The sequence below is a fragment of the Schistocerca gregaria genome, chromosome 10 (genome assembly GCF_023897955.1).
Source record: "Schistocerca gregaria isolate iqSchGreg1 chromosome 10, iqSchGreg1.2, whole genome shotgun sequence".
In the NCBI taxonomy this organism is placed as follows: Eukaryota; Metazoa; Arthropoda; class Insecta; order Orthoptera; family Acrididae; genus Schistocerca; species Schistocerca gregaria.
This window is the reverse complement of record NC_064929.1, coordinates 60,322,107-60,338,491: the sequence shown is the minus strand read 5'-3', so window position 1 is coordinate 60,338,491 and position 16,385 is coordinate 60,322,107. Positions and strand designations below refer to the sequence as shown.

Sequence of the window (16,385 nt, the reverse complement as noted above, 5' to 3'; positions counted from 1 at the left end):
CGACGTCTCACACTCCTCCAGAAAGTCGACCTCATTAACAGCGCCGTGTATTCTAAGGCCTGGTACGTGGCACAGCTCCTGGACGTTCCGCGACCCCTCGCCCGACCGTTTTCGCAGGCCGCGTACTGGCTCCTGTGGCGCCACGAAATTTTCAAGGTTCGGGGAACTCGGCCTCGTAGATTTTTCCCGGAAGTGTTCGGCGCTGCTGGTGCACCGCACGGCCGCCCTGCAGGTTCACAGCCCGGATGGAACGGTGGCGGCCATGCTCGTCGCTTACCGGCCGCCCTCCGAGAGCGCAACGGTGTCCGTTGTGGGCATCCCGTATCAACTCGGCTACGTCCGAGCTTACTACCTGCAGCGGAGCTATGTCCTGGAAGCGGCGCTGGACAGGAACCGGAATGTTCGCCGACTGTATGCGGCAATGGTGGGGAGGCCACCCCCTCACAAGCTCGCTCTTCGCTTCCCCGCGACCAACTGGCGGCAGGTCTGGCTTAATGTTCATCATCCTGTGTTGCCCTCCGGCGTTCGGTCCCAGTGGTATAAACTGGTCAACAATACGGTGGCCACAAACCAACGTCTTTCGGAAATCCGTCTGCTGCCATCTGCCAACTGTGGTGCTTGTGGCGTTCCGGACACAAGGGAGCATCGCTTTCAGTGTCGTTTTGTGGCACCAGTCTGGGCCCTGTGTAGGGTCATGGTGGCTCTGATCAACCGGACGACACCCTCACACGTGACTGTCAGTGATGTTCTTGCGCCAGGGTTCCAACCCTTCCCTCGCACCAAGCACAATGCAACGGTGTGGCTCCTAGGCCACACGGTCTACGCAATTCTGGAGTGCCACGTTCAGGATGCGTCTACGTATTTAGCGTACTTGTGGGATGCACATTCCCATGTACAGCGGCTGAAGCATTACAACGAACTTTTTGCTAATTTTCTGCGTGCTGCGTTACAACATGGTTACGCAAAAACGTTCAATCATTGATATATGGAAAACAGTGTTGAAGACTGAAGAGGCTATCTATTCTTGTTCATTTTTCAATCATTTTTGTTTGCCTTTGACCCGATGGTTCTGATGCGTGTGTGAGGCTATTATGCGTTACAGAAGAAAAATGCTTTTTATACTACTTTCATTTGGATCACAGCAGTGGTGCGTTTCGTTTCTCATATGGAAGTGGCAATATTATTTTACTTTTATTTTATTACATACATCTTATGGACTTCGTAGTGAGTTTTTAGTTTGTCCTCTCCACGCGCATCTTGTTCACCAAGAATGGTCATTGAATTTCTTGTGTATCTTTTAACGAAGAACTCTATTCAGACATATTGCTCGTAGTCGCCCGTGGCTTCTTGTAGGATGGATATTTTATTTTGACATTTTCATCGTCTGCAGGGGTGCAGTGTCTTTCATTGTGCATTTCAAGGATAACAGATAATTTGATTTTGTGGAAGACTTTTCATTTCTTATTAGATTTTCACGACATGATCCACGAGAGAAGCCGTCCGCGACGGACGTATACCACCACGACAGATATGATAGCGTTGTAGCTCGCCGATGAAGGCATATTTTGGTGAGGGCAAGGAGGGCTATAAGGGGAGATGGGAGGCCCTTAAAAAAAAAAATCCTGTTACGGTCGTGTTTCTCCAGTTCTGAAAAAGAAACATACCGTTTTAATGTAGCAATTCTGCATTACGAAATCATCTGAATGTTGCTGTTGACCATTTTGTGCTTGGAGATGGTCTTGAGCTTGAAACACACACAACAAGACCGGTGTTAACTAGCGAAATGGTCTTCAGAGTGCCCTTACCGCGAGATTTGACTGGCACTTGGACATCTAAAGCAACGTCGGAAAGTAACTCGTTCGGCTTTTTAGTCACATCAAGTATGTGTGTTAATTTTGACGCCGGTAGCTCTGCAGATTGTCATGCAATTCCTTTACCTCTCAGAAATGATTATGAAATAAAAGTGAAGTACGTGACGAGTGTGACGTTAGGAAAACATTAGGCAGCATGGAGAGATTCTGTATTTGACCAAGCAACCCAAACGAGTACTGTGTGATCTGCTACCCAGCAGGTATCCAACGAGGCAGCACGGCTAGCTCAGTCAGTAGAGCACGAGACTTAATCACAGGGTCGTGGGTTCCAGCCCTACGCTTGTCGGATCGGAATTTTTTTCCGCTGCAGATGTAAATTACCGATTTTCTGATTAACGTGATGTAATGGAAATAGCAACTTCAAAATTTGCCTACGTCTCCATCAGTCGCAAGAAAATGTATTTAAAGGTGAAGGTGATTTTGTAGACATATTAAATTCATGTTCTGAAGTGCAGGTGGTTTTGTTTGGAGAGGACATCGGCTATGTGTCAGATGTGTAGCCAAGCAGTATTGGGTCGCCATAGCTGCAAATATTAGTTTAAAATATGAAGTGTTGTCAGCTGAAGTCTGATGATTCAGACGACCGTACGGACGAAGTACGCAAAAGTTCCGCTAGGCCTCGCCTCTTTAGCTCAGTGGTAGAGCACTGGTCTCGTAAACCAGGGGTCGTGAGTTCCATCCTCACAGGAGGAAGACGAATTCTGGAAATCAGTTGCGCGTCATGGCCGTATAGCAAACAGTATCTGTGATGACGAACAATTAGCGACAGGCGTTTTATTAAGAATTACTCTCAGATGTGATTAAGGCGAATGGCGCAGATAAAGCATTTGCCAAAGCGGTACGGCATAAGGTGGGACGAGGCTGTCTGAATTACATTTTATAGATGTATTTCTCACAAATCTCTGAGCCTCTCGTCGTCGTCGTCGCTTCTGCAGAAGTAGCAAATGGCCATCGTAGCAAATGCGGCGAGGGACACCCTGCCATCGATTCCGAATGCGCAAAGTGTGTGGTCTTGTTTTCCTATCTATGTTTGGTCGGTCTCGTAAGAGGTTGAATGTAACGAATGGGTGGGAAAGAGTAAGGGGCAGCTGCTGCGTGGAACGAAAACACAATTACTCAGGCCATTCTGGCTCTAGCTGCCGACGCGTACGGACGTGCCTCCTTTTGCTGCGTGTTGTCAGTGTTTCGCCAGTGTATACTTTTGCGTTTCGGTGTTTTTGAGTTTTGTGATTTTCTTCGTGTGTAACTTGTGATTCTTCTGCCTGCTGTGTTCTGTTTTTGTGTTTTCTATCGACGATTATCTGTCGTTTGTGGAGATTACCGGAATCTCCCCTTGATTACTGCATACCATGGCTACAACTGTGAGGAAGAATACGCTGGTTTTTGCCTTCGCTAAGGAAACCCGACGTGTTCCGCCGACTGCTCTGGAAATTCATGATTGGCTTGATCAGGTACTTGGCATAAATTCTGATCAGGTGCATACCACTCAGTTAGATACTGACAACTACTGTGTTTTCGTAAAGTTTTTGGATCCCGTTTCGGTCGATAAAATTATTGGAAAATTCGGGTATCATGTCGAATTTTTGCATAGAGACGGCTCTACAAGTAAAGTGGCTATCAGGAGAGCTGATGCTCTTTATAGATCTGTGCGGGTGTTAAATTTACCTATCGAGATAGATAATGAGAAAATCAAGGTTGCCCTGTCTCAATATGGTGAGGTAAAGGATATAGTTAACGAACGTTGGTTTAAGCAATTTAAAATTCAGAGCTTCAATGGTATTCGTTCGGTAGAGATGGAAGTAAAGACGAATATCCCGTCTCATATAACTGTTGACGGGCATAAAGCACACGTGATTTATACTGGTCAAACCCCTACGTGCCATATATGCAATGAATCGGATCATTTAAGGCAGGACTGTCCCCGTCGTGTCTTTGTACTAAAAACAAATTTAGTCCAACGCCGCAAGATGACCTTGAGCGAAGTTTTGGCAACCGATAACACGGCCAAACAGGGTGAGGGTTCGGATCCTGTACTTAGTACTGGAACTATTGCTGTTGAAGGCAGTGATTTTCCACCCCTGGTAACACGCTTCAATTGTGATTCCTCTGCCCGTGAGTTAGACGTACTAACCAAGAAACGACCACTTGAACATACAGATGATCATTCTGATGATGACACCTCCCGACAATCTCCTGCTGTACGTAAACAGAAAGCTGGCGATGAAAATCTGCATGTGCCCCAAGACGGAATGCAAGTGGATTTAATTGCAGTTTCTGATACATCTCGCTCACTGCCAGAAAATGCAACGGCAGCTGCCGACAGCGAGAAAGTAGAAGTCCCCCAAGCAGTGACAACTTTCCCAGCTGTAAACAGTTACCGACGGGAACTTCGCGAAAGCGGTAGAACAACAACACCGCGACACCGCAACAGCACAGCAACCGGCACCAGAGTGTAAACAAGAGAAAGTGTTTACTCCTGAACCGGAAAATAAGCAAACACTGTCGCAAGCATCACAACAAACGAAGGTAGCATGTAAACAGCAGGCAGTGTTTACAAACCAGGTCTCTCTAGACACTGCTGCTGAAGCGGCCGCGTCGAGTGTTGCCACAACAAAATCAGGTCAGGGTTTTCAGGGCGTCCACCGCCGTACGCTAAAACCACAACCGAATCTTACTGTTTCTCGCACCCAAGCCAAACAAAAAGCGGACAAGTCAGCCGTAAAATCACAGAAAAATATACGATATGAAATTGTCAGAGAAGGTGCTCCAGATGAGCCTCCTGACACACTCAATGTCGAACAGCCCCTCAGTACTAAGGTGCAGGATGACAATGGCAGACAAACTAACGTTTAGCGACCGTGTTACTAGGACTGCTACCAAGTTCTGAATGACTGTAGTTCTAAACCGGATTTCAGCACTCCAAAAGTACAACAGTTTTTTTTTGACCAACTTTGTCGGTGGCCAATAGCAAGTTAGAGATGCAAGCATACTCTATCGCAACGATCAATATAAATAAAATTCGAACCTCATTAAAGCTAGCTGCTCTCGAGGAATTTTTGTATGACTCTGGAACCGATATCGCTTTGCTACAGGAGGTTGTAACGACGGAATTTGTAATACCAGGATACACCGCAATTGTTAACGTATCTTGTCAAACACATACAGGAACAGCGGTTCTGCTCAGGGAAGGGATTCCCGTATGTCAAGTGGAGCGGTTGGAATCTGGAAGGGCAATTAGTATTAACGTTTTAGGTAACACATTGATTAACTTATACGCGCCCTCAGGAAATAGTAATAGACAGGACAGGGCAGCATTTTATAAAGAGGAACTTATATATTTATTACGTCGACACCCAAACAGTTTTATAATGGGCGGTGATTTTAACTGTGTGTTAAATCGTAAAGATCAACAACCACATTTTAACGGTTCTTTGGAACTTAAACGCCTAGTAACCGACCTAAAACTTAATGACGCATGGGAATTAAAATATCCATCGAAGGTTGAATATACGTATATAACACAGACTTCGCGCAGTAGAATAGACAGAATTTATGTTTCCCAAAACTTGGAAAGATGTCTAGTAAATTCAGAAATCGTACCTGTATATTTTAGTGACCACTGCAGTATGAAGGAGTGCATTAATTTAGCTCCACAGCCGATTCAGATTTTTAGGAACCAGTGGCATCTAAATGTCTCTCTCTTAAAAGAGCAAGGTTTGGCAGACGCGGTATCGGATGCGTGGACCTTATGTCTGCGGTCGATCGAGAGGTACCCCACAGTATTAGACTGGTGGATTAAGGTTGCAAAGCCGAGACTGAGAAAAGTGTGTACCAGATACAGCAGAGAAAGAGCGTGGGAGTTAAAAAACAGTATGGAATTTTATTACAGTTTGTTGCGAGACCTCTATGAACAGGCAAACGTGTCAACCATTAGATTACAAGACATCAGACACACCAAAGCGAAATTACTCGCCATTAAAAGACAACAGATGGGAGGTTTAAAACTGAAGTCCAAGGCGAAGTCGGTGGTAGATGATGAAACAACATCCTTATATCATCTGCTTCGGCATGCAAAGAATAGGCGACGCACTGTTATTAGTGAACTTAAAACCCCCAATGGGACAACACTGACGTCTCAGAAGGAGATTCTAAATGCAGTATACCAGTACTACTATGCATTATAGTCCTCCAGCCCACCTCACGAGGGGTCTCTGCAAGAGTTTCTCAGTGTTTTATCACCACAATTGACAAGTTCTGAAAACGACGATATCCTTTCTGAAGTCAGTAACGAAGAGGTTCGTGAGACAATAACCAAGTCCCCGGTGAATAAATCTGCTGGACCCGACGGACTCCCTGTAGAATTTTACAGAAAGTTCTGGTTCTTAATTGGTGACATGTTTACATGCATTGTCAATGAGATTTTTAACGAGCAGACGATACCTGCAGATTTTAAAGACAGCAAAATTGTACTTTTACCGAAAAACAAAGGGACGAAAAGTTTAAACAACTACCGCCCTATTTCCCTTTTAAACACTGACTACAAAATAGTATGCAGGATTTTAAAAAAAAGAGACTCTCCCCTCTGACCGACAAATTAATTAGTCAACATCAGTCATGTGCAGCAAATAGAAGTATTTTTAATACGATTTCTGAATATAGAGACATCATCGCCTTAGCATCGGTTTCCAATATCAAATGTGCTTCACTTTTTATAGATTTTAATAAGGCTTTCGACTCGGTGAATCACCGCTTCCTATTTGAGGTACTGACAAAAATGGGACTCGTCCATAAAACAGTTAATGTTATAAAAAACTTTGCTACTGGTCTGAACGCTAAATTAGCTGTCAACGGTCAGCTGACGCGGCAAATTCAAATAAACCGCGGCATCCCACAGGGAAGTCCCTTATCTATGTTTTTGTTTGTTGTGTCGTTAGAGCACTTTTTAAGAAGTGTTCATGTAAGGTTAAAGGGCATAACTATAACTGGCAGGAAAACTGTAGTGAGAGCCTATGCTGACGATGTTGGTGTCGTCATAAGAGGGCAAGATGATGCAATACGACTAGGGGCCATTCTTCAAAACTACTGCCGCGCATCGGGTGCGACAGCAAACTAAAATAAAAGTACAATCCTGGGAATGCGGGGTCTTGAACGGATACACAGCGATTGGGCGAAGTCAGTTACCACCCATAAAACCCTGGGGACAATCCTGACGGCATGTCCAATGAGGATGACAGCCCTCAATTGGAAAGAGGTATTAACAAAGATTCAAGGGGGACTTATTGAGAACTCACAACGACTTATGAACCAGGTTCAGAGGGTCAGGTTCATTAACTTATGCATTCTCTCAAAGGCATTTTATATGGCATAAGTTTTTCCCTTGCCGAAGTTGATAGCTCAGAAAATAATGTCGAGGGTTGCAAATTTCTTATGGAAGGGGGAAATCTTCAGGGTTAACCTAAGAACTGCGACTCTACATCCTAGAAATGGAGGCCTCGGACTGGTGGACATACGCAATAAAGCATCTGCGCTTTTCATAAAAAGGTCTTTAAACATATTTCACGCCAACCCCGGCAGTATTACTACACAATTGTTTAAATGTGTCCAACCAGAAAGCCTTCAACCACCGGCAGACGTACAAAAAATTAACCCCCGCCTGCGATACGTTAGGATCTTGTACACAGAATTGAGCTATGTTAACGAGAAACTCAAAACTTCACTGCACATTACAGCCAGAGATATCATGAGACAAAGACAACAATATGAAGGACAAAATAAAATTGCCACGAAATATATGAGTCACAACTAGGATGCAATTTTGGAGAGTATTAGTTTTAACGGGCTCAATTCACATGTGGTAACGGCATGGTACAAAGCCGTCAATAATATTGTCAGCACCAACGAGCGGCTTTATAAAATTGGGAAAGCTGAAACCCCCTTATGTCAGAAATGTAAACTAGTTGACACTGTGATTCATAGATTTACGTGTGCTGGAAATCTCAACAATTGGCATTGGCTCAGGAAAAGTCTTGCACTACTGCAACGAACGTCACCCAATTCCATTACTCCTATGGTGCTGTTCAGACCTGAAACTAAATATTACCCGAAAACCAAAAATAATGCAATACACTGGTTAATGGGACAGTTTGTCCATTACATTATCAATAAAATAGGAGGTGACGACGAAACGGAATTCAAGCCTTTTATGCAAATGGAGTACAGCAACATTAAACAATATTCAGACCACAGGAAAATGTATGGAAACATGCTGATCATTTTATTCGAACGAATAGGTGTTGGTTAAAGCGCACAGTCTAACACTAAATCTACTATTTTAGGAGTACTGCAGAAGTGAAGTATGAATCTACGTTCAAGATGACGGAAATGCCTCTTCTTTTATCCATTTATGTTACGTCTGCAACCCAATAAGTGTCTCATAAATGCTTGATGTATATTGCAATATAATCACATGTTTAGTACTCGAATGTCTGTTGACTGAAAACTCGAATGACGGCTTTGCAATGAGATCTCCCCCCAGACGTCGTACAACCAGTGCTCCTTACCACAATAAAGAGAGCAGGCGAAAAATATACACGACTATACCCGCTTTTCTATAACAATTAAAATGCACTGAAGGAGCCATTCGGTGGGAGTGATGGTGGGGGCATCGTGGCCAGGCCTCGAGTTCTTTGACCCCTGCCCTCGTTGTCCCCGTCATGCGCCTACTGATATGCATCCTTATAAAAAACAATAAAAAGCGGTCCAAGGCGCCAGACTAAAAAATAAATAAATAAATAAATAAATAAATAAATAAAACAAAAAAATAAAAAATGGATAAGGCAATTAAAAAAATGGATAAATCGTCGGACTTCGGATCTGAAGATTACAGGTTCGAATGCTGTCACGCTCGTGATTTTCCAGTACTAAAAAAGAAACATACCGTTTTAATGTAGCAATTGAGCAGTAAAAAAAAAAAAAGAGTCGTAGAGCAAAAAAAAAAAGAATGGATAAGGCGTCGGACTTCGGATCCGAAGATTGCAGGTTCGAATCCAGTCACGGTCGTGTTTCTCCAGTTCTGAAAAAGAAACATACCGTTTTATTGTAGCAATTGTGCAGTACGAAACCGTCTGAATGATGCTGTTGACCATTTTGTGCTTTGAGATGGTCTTGAGCTTGAAACACACACAACAAGACCGGTGTTAACTAGCAAAATGGTCGGCAGAGTGCCCTCACCGCGAGGTTTGACTGGCACTTGCACATCTAAAACAACGTCGGAAAGTAACTCGTTCGGCTTTTGAGTCACATCAAGTATGTGTGTTAATTTTGACTCCGCTAGCTCTGCAGATTTTCATGCAATTCCTTTACCTCTCAGAAATGATTATGAAATAAAAGTGAAGTACGTGACGAGTGTGACGTTAGGAAAACATTAGGAAGCATGGAGAGATTCTGTATGGGACCAACCAACCTAAACGAGTACTGTGTGATCTGCTACCCAGCAGGTATCCAACGAGGCAGCACGTCTAGCTCAGTCGGAAGAGAATGAGCACAGTGTCGTGGGTTCAAGCCCTACGCTTGGCGGAACAGAATTTTTTTCCGCTGCAGATGTAAATTACCAATTTTCTGATTAACGTGATGCAATGGAAATAGCAACTTTAAAATTTGCCTACGTCTCCATCAGTCGCAAGAAAACTGTATTTGAAGGTGAAGGTGATTTTGTAGACATGTGTGAAAGTCATGTTCTGAAGTGCAAGTGGTTTTGTTTGGAGAGAACATCAGCTACGTGTCAGATGTGTAGCCAAGCAGTAATGGGTCGCCATAGCTGCAAATATTAGTCGAAACTATTAAGTGTTGTCAGCTGAAGTCTGATGATTCAGACGACCGTACGGACGAAGTACGTAAAAGTTCCGCTAGGCCGCGCCTCTTTAGCTCAGTGGTAGAGCACTGGTCTAGTAAACCAGGGGTGGTGAGTTCCATCCTCACAGGAGGAAGACGAATTTTGGAAATCAGTTGCGCGTCATGGCCGTATAGCAAACAGTATCTGTGATGACGAACAATTAGTGACAGGCGTTTTATTAAGAATTACTCTCAGATGTGATTAAGGCGAATGGCGTTTCGAGATGAGTCGTATATAAATTATACTTGGTCGTCAGTAACCGTGTGGCCTAATGGATAAGCCGTCGGACTTCGGATCCGAAGATTGCAGGTTCGAATCCTGTCACCGTCGTGTTTCTCCAGTTCTGAAAAAGATACATACGGTTTTAATGTAGGAATTGTCATGGCCGTATAGCAAACAGTATCTGTGATGGCGAATGGCGCAGATAAAGCATTCGCCAAAGTGGTACGGCTTCCGTCTTTGGCGGAACTCGAGAGAGTTGCGCCCTTCGAGGATTGATTTCCGCAATCGTCGAAGCGATAGGTTTAGCAGCAGCAGCAGCAGCAGCAGCAGCAGCAGTTCCAGTAGCGTTTCCCGTCGCAGTTCCAGCGGTTCCAGCATTTCCAAAAGTTCTGGCAGCGCAGGCACCAGTGTCAGCAGCAGCTGCAGCAGCCTCCGCCCCCGCAGCACGACTCCTGTCGCCGGTGCAGCCCTTCCTGCTCGCCGTTCTCGTCGCCGGCTGACGCAGTCTGCCCCGTTCGTCGTCATCGCCGCCGCCTCCGCCAGCCCGCCTCCGAGCCCGTCCTCCTCCGCCACCGCAGCAGCAGGGCGGGGCCCCGTACCCCGCTCCCGCCGTCGCAGCAGCAGCCGCCGCCGCCGTCATCGCCTTCCTGGACTTGTGCAGTGTAGTGTAGTGTTTGTCTTCGTTGTCTGTCATCCTTAGTGTTTCTTTTTCCCTCATCCCGTTCAGTTGTTGCATTTCACCATTACCATCCCTACCACCACCGCCTCTATCACAGCCATCACTTACACCTCCCCCTCAGCAGCTGCCACCACCATTACTTGGTGTGCTCAAACACCCCCCGCCTCCTACATCCCACCCCTCCTCACCCTTCCCTCCCCAGCTCCCTTTGTCGCTCCTTCTCCCCCAACTACCTCACCTGACCCCTTCCCTTCACTCCCCCACGCCACTTCATCCGCTCGTGCAGCCCCCGCCCGGGTTGTGGCTCGGAGAGCCACCACCCGTGCCGCACCTTCACCAGCACCACCACCAGCACCTGCACCTGCGCCCACACCTGCATCATCTGCAGCGCCGGCCCCAGCACCACTGCCGGGACCTGCCTCCACCCAACATCTCCAGGTTGCTCCTGTACCCCGACCCCTCTTCCCATCCTGTAAAACGACCAAGTGGCACCCCTGCCTACTCCACTCCCAAGAAATAACAGCCCCTTCCCCCTCCTCCCCCCAAAGATGCCATGGATGTCTCCCCACCCGCCCTTTCTACCGCTTCCTCTACCACCCCCTCCTACAGATACCTCCTTTCCCGGCCAGATCCCTCTCTCCTGGAGGCCCGCAACCTCACCTTGCTCCTCCGCCAACACTTTCCTGGCGCCCCTATCTCCCTTCTCACCCCCCGTAGGGACTCCGTCCTTATCACCTCCTATAGCCCTACCCTCCACACCGACATCCTATCCCGCATCCCCATTACCCGATTCGGCCCCAATGCCTCTCTCGCCCCTGCTCCTTCCCCTTCCTCATCCCGTCAACACCAACCCCCGCGTCGCCCGCCAACCCTCACCACCGTGATCACTCGGCTTAGTCCGACGATCACGGAGGAGGAGGTGTTGGCAGAGCTTAAGGCGCATCCCTACCTCGATGTTCGTGCCGTTCGCCGGATCCATAACCCTGCCGGCCCCACCCGCCTTATGTGGGATATTTCTGAGCACGCTCCTTCGATCGACCTTCTCCTCAAGGAGGGTGCCCTCCTCCTCAACCGCCGCTACAAGGTCGACCCTTCCCTCTCCCTTCCCCAGTCCATCCGATGCCAGAGGCGCCTGCGCTATAATGCACACCAAACATCTGAGTTCCGCGAGGCCCCTGTCTGCCCGCACTGCAAGCAAGCGCACTTCCTCCGGCAGTGCCCCAACCTTCTGTCCCCTCCATCCTGCAACACCTGTAACCTCCCTCACCCCACATACTCCCAGAAATGCAAGGCTCCACCAGTCCCTTCCACTCCTGAATTCACCGTCCCTGTCCGCCCTCTGGATGACACTACCCCCCTGGTAACTCCCTTCTCCCCCCCCCCCCCCCACTGCCGAGGACATCATCCGCTTTGTCACCATTGTCCTCCGAAACGTCCATCCTTTTCAGCGCCCCCACACCCTCCAGCAGATATCTCTCGCCGCACGCTCCGTGTTCCATCTCAATACCTATGCTACCTACTCCCATAACCAGGCCCACTTCACCTTCTCCCATCTTGACACCCTCGTCTAAATTCCCATCATGGCGCGACAGCACCGTTTCTTGTTCAATAACATCCGCTCCCTTCCTGTCAACAAGAACCTCCTTCTGCATACACTCACGACCCACTGCGTTGCTGCCTTCCTCCTGAACGAAACCTTTCTCCAGCCCCACATCACCGTCCACACCTCCCCCTACCTCCTTCATCGCTCCGACAATCCCCTCCCAATAGCGCGTGGTGGAGTCGCCATTGGCCACCACCGCCAGATCCCTGTTCGGCTCCAACCCCTGCCTCCTGACCCCACAGAACATCTGATCCTCAGCCTCTTCTTCCCCGGCCTCACCATTACCTGTGCCACCATTTATGTCCGCTCCACTGCCCCTATTCCTTTCGACTTCCTTTATCACATCGACCGTACCTTCTCCTCCTACGTGATTGCCGCCGACCTTAACATCCATAGTCGCTCCGCTGCCCAGCTACGGCGGTGGCATCGGTTCCTCGCCACCCTGCAAGGAGATGTCCTTCCTCTTCCCCAACACACCCGCCCTGAATCCAATACCACTCCCGATGTTGTCCTGGCCTCCCCCAACCTCCTTGGCCGCATAGCGGTGGACGTCCTTGATCCTATTGGCAGTGACCATCTCCCTGTCCTCCTTACCATATCTGACGGTCGTCGCCCCCGTCCCGACCATCGCCTTGACCCACCCCCCAAGTATGTCCATGATTACTCCCGTGCCGACTGGAATGCCTACCGGAATACCCTTACTGCCCGAGTCGATAGCCACCCCCTCACCTACCACCAGCCTGATGACATCAACCATGCCGCGTCCTTTCTCCAGCAGACCTTGTCTGAGGACGTGGAGGCCCACATCCCTACCGTCGCTGTCCACCCACACCGTCCCACTTTACCCCCACAGGCCGTTCTCCTCCTTCGAGAATCCCGTCATCTTTACTGTGCCTTCCTTCACACGCGTGACTGGGACACACTACGACGCCACCGGCAACTCCAGAGACACATCCGGAACTTGCTCACGGCTAAGAAACGCCGGGACTAGCGACAGACATGCACCCGTCTTAATGCTACCCTACCTCTTAACTCCATAATGACCGTCCCTTTCCTAACAACCTTAGTAAGGCCACCCATTTTGCCTCCTACCTCACGGATATCTTTACCATCCCTGACGATCCCCAGTTCCATTATTCCCTCTTCCCCGATGTCCGTGATGGAACTGACACCTCTGTCCCTCCACTCGCTCCTGGCTTCCAATACTTGGACAACATTACACACACCGAACTCAATACCCCTATCACTACTCAAGACATCCTAGCTATACTCCGCACCAAACCCAACACCGCTCCTGGTCACGACCGTGTTACTTACCATCACCTCTGTGAAGCTCCCGCCTCCTTCCTCTCCACCCTGGCCAGACTGTACACTGTGGTCTTGTCCACCGGCTTCTACCCCGACCTGTGGAAAACCTCCCAGATCCTAATGTTCCTCAAACCTGATAAACCACCTTCTGCTGTCTCCTCCTACCGTCCTATAAGCCTTACCTCGGTCTTCAGCAAGGTCCTGGAATCCATTCTTACCCGCCGCATCCACCAGCACCTCCACCAGCACCGCTTCCTTCCCTCCACCCAATGTGGCTTTCGGCCATCCTTCTCTGCCGATGACCTTCTCCTTCACCTCACTCACCTCCTCTCAGGACAACTCAACTCCCGTCGCTCTGCCATCTTTCTCTCCCTCGACCTTAAACGCGCATATGACCGTGTATGGCATTCTGGTCTCCTCTTCAAGCTCCAAACCTTTGCCCTTCCCATAAACTACGTCCGTCTGGTCGCCTCCTTCATTTCCCACCGTTCTTCCTATGTCACCATCCACAACACGGATTCCTACCCCTCCGCCGGTGTGCCCCAAGGCTCCGTCCTTTCCCCTCTTCTTTACCTTCTTTATACGGCGGACATGCCTCCGCCTGCACCCCCCCCCCCCCCACCTACACCTTCTCCAATACGCCGATGACACCGCCTTCCTAGCCCTCGCCCCCACTTTGCAACGCTCCCAGCACCTTCTCCAATCCCATCTTGACCAGTTCACCTCTTGGTGTAACCAGTGGTTGCTCAAGGTCAATCCTTCCAAGACCCAGGCAATCATCGTAGGCAAAACCACCCTTCTGTCTCCTTGATTTCTATCTTACCATTTATGGCCGTCCTATTAACCTCACCCACACCCTCAAGTACCTTGGCGTCACTCTTGGTCGTCGCCTCTCCTGGACCCCTCATCTCCGGACAATCCAAGCCAAGGCACGCTCCCGACTCCGCCTCCTCAAGTTCCTCTCTGGCCGCACATGGGGTCTGGACCCGTCCACCGTCCTCCACACCTATAAATCCCTCATCCGTCCTATCCTTTGTTATGCCCATCCCGCCTGGATCTCCGTCCCTCCTACCTTTTACCAATCCCTTCAAATCCTTGAACGCCATGCACTCCGCCTCGCCTATCGCATCAGCCTCCCTTCCCCCACACGGATCCTCTATGACCTCATCCCCTTCCCACACCTCCTCCTTTTCCTCGAATGGATACGGATCCTCTACACCTCCCACAAGCTTGATCCTCCCCACCCGCTTGTCTCTCCCATCCTCTCCCACCCCAACCCACTGCCGCGCCTGTACTCCTGTATCCCACCTGCTCTCCCACTCTCCACACCCTCTCCCAAGGTGGCTTCCGCCAACTCCCCCTCCCAGATAAAGCCCTCCTCCCCTCTATTTACCCCTCCTACCAACTTTGAGCCTTGCCTTCCCTCTCCTCTCCTTATCCTGTGGGCACCCTCTCTCCCTTCTCTCCTTCCCTTCTTCCCTCCCCTCCCCCTCTCCCTGGGCTTCTGCACACCACCCCTCCCTCACCCTTCCTCTCCCCATTGGCATCAACCCCTCCCCCATTCCCTCCTACCCTTGCCCCTTCTCTCTGGCAGGTCCCCGGCCTTACTCGTGTGACAAGTACATCACCAACCACCAGAGATTGTCACCGCAGTGCTTATGTGTTCTGTCGTCCCCCTAGTGATCCGTGTCTCTTGTTCCGTGCTCCATCGTTCATGTGTGCTACTTTGTATCTCTCCGTTATGTGCTGTGTGAATCACTTTTAACTTGACTGCTCCACAGTGAACGGCTTCTGTTATTTCACTCTGTTTTGTCTACTGTTTTTTAACCTCAATGTCTCTGTGTGTCTATTACTGCTTGTACTATGTTCATGTCTGTGGCCGAAGAGCGGCTGAGTTACGCCGCTGCTGGCCTACCTATGTATAGGTATAAAATAACAATAAGGAAAAAAAAGTACGGCATAAGGTAGGAAGAGGCAGCCTGAATTACATTTTATAGATGTATTTCTCACAAATGTCTGAGCCTCTCGCGGTCGTCGTCGTCGTCGTCGTCGTCGTCGTCGCCACCGCCGCTTCTGCAGATGTAGCAAATGGCCATCGTAGAAAATGCGGCGAGGGACACCCTGCCATCGATTCTGAATGCGCAAAGTGTGTGGTCTTGTTTTCCTGTCTATGTTTCGTCGGTCTCGTAAGAGGTTGAATGTAACGAATGGGTGGGAAAGAGTAAGGGGCAGCTTCTGTGTGGAACGAAAACACAATTCCTCAGGGGGTGTGAGCGTTTCGAGATGAGTCGTATATAAGTTTGTACTGGGTCGTCAGTGACCGTGTGGCCTAATGGATAAGGCGTCGGACTTCGGATCCGAAGATTGCAGGTTCGAATCCTGTCACGGTCGTGTTTCTCCAGTTCTGAAAAACAAACATACCGTTTTATTGTAGCAATTGTGCAGTACGAAACCGTCTGAATGTTGCTGTTGACCATTTGGTGCTTGGAGATGTTCTTGAGCTTGAAACACACACAACAAGACCGGTGTTAACTAGCGAAATGGTCGGCAGAGTGCCCTCATCGCGAGGTTTGACTGGCACTTGCACATCTAAAACAACGTCGGAAAGCAACTCGTCCGGCTTTTGAGTCACGTCAAGTATGTGTGTTAATTTTGACGCCGCTAGCTCTGCAGATTGTCATGCAATTCCTTTACCTCTCAGAAATGATTATGAAATAAAAGTGAAGTACGTGACGAGTGTGACGTTAGGAAAACATTAGGGAGCATGGAGAGATTCTGTATGGGACCAACCAACCCAAACGAGTACTCGTG

The 16,385-nt window shown here is 48.7% G+C and overlaps 3 non-coding genes across 3 annotated transcripts; all 3 read left to right on the top strand.

Moving 5' to 3' along the window:
• The first annotated feature begins 2,492 nt into the window (after positions 1–2,492).
• On the top strand, positions 2,493–2,564 carry Trnat-cgu (transfer RNA threonine (anticodon CGU)). The gene has a single exon. It is a non-coding gene; the product is annotated as a tRNA-Thr (tRNA).
• Positions 2,565–9,784: 7,220 nt separating this feature from the next.
• On the top strand, positions 9,785–9,856 carry Trnat-agu (transfer RNA threonine (anticodon AGU)). Its single transcript has one exon. It is a non-coding gene; the product is annotated as a tRNA-Thr (tRNA).
• A 6,036-nt stretch (positions 9,857–15,892) lies between these two features.
• Positions 15,893–15,965, top strand: Trnar-ucg (transfer RNA arginine (anticodon UCG)). Its single transcript has one exon. It is a non-coding gene; the product is annotated as a tRNA-Arg (tRNA).
• Positions 15,966–16,385: the final 420 nt, after the last annotated feature.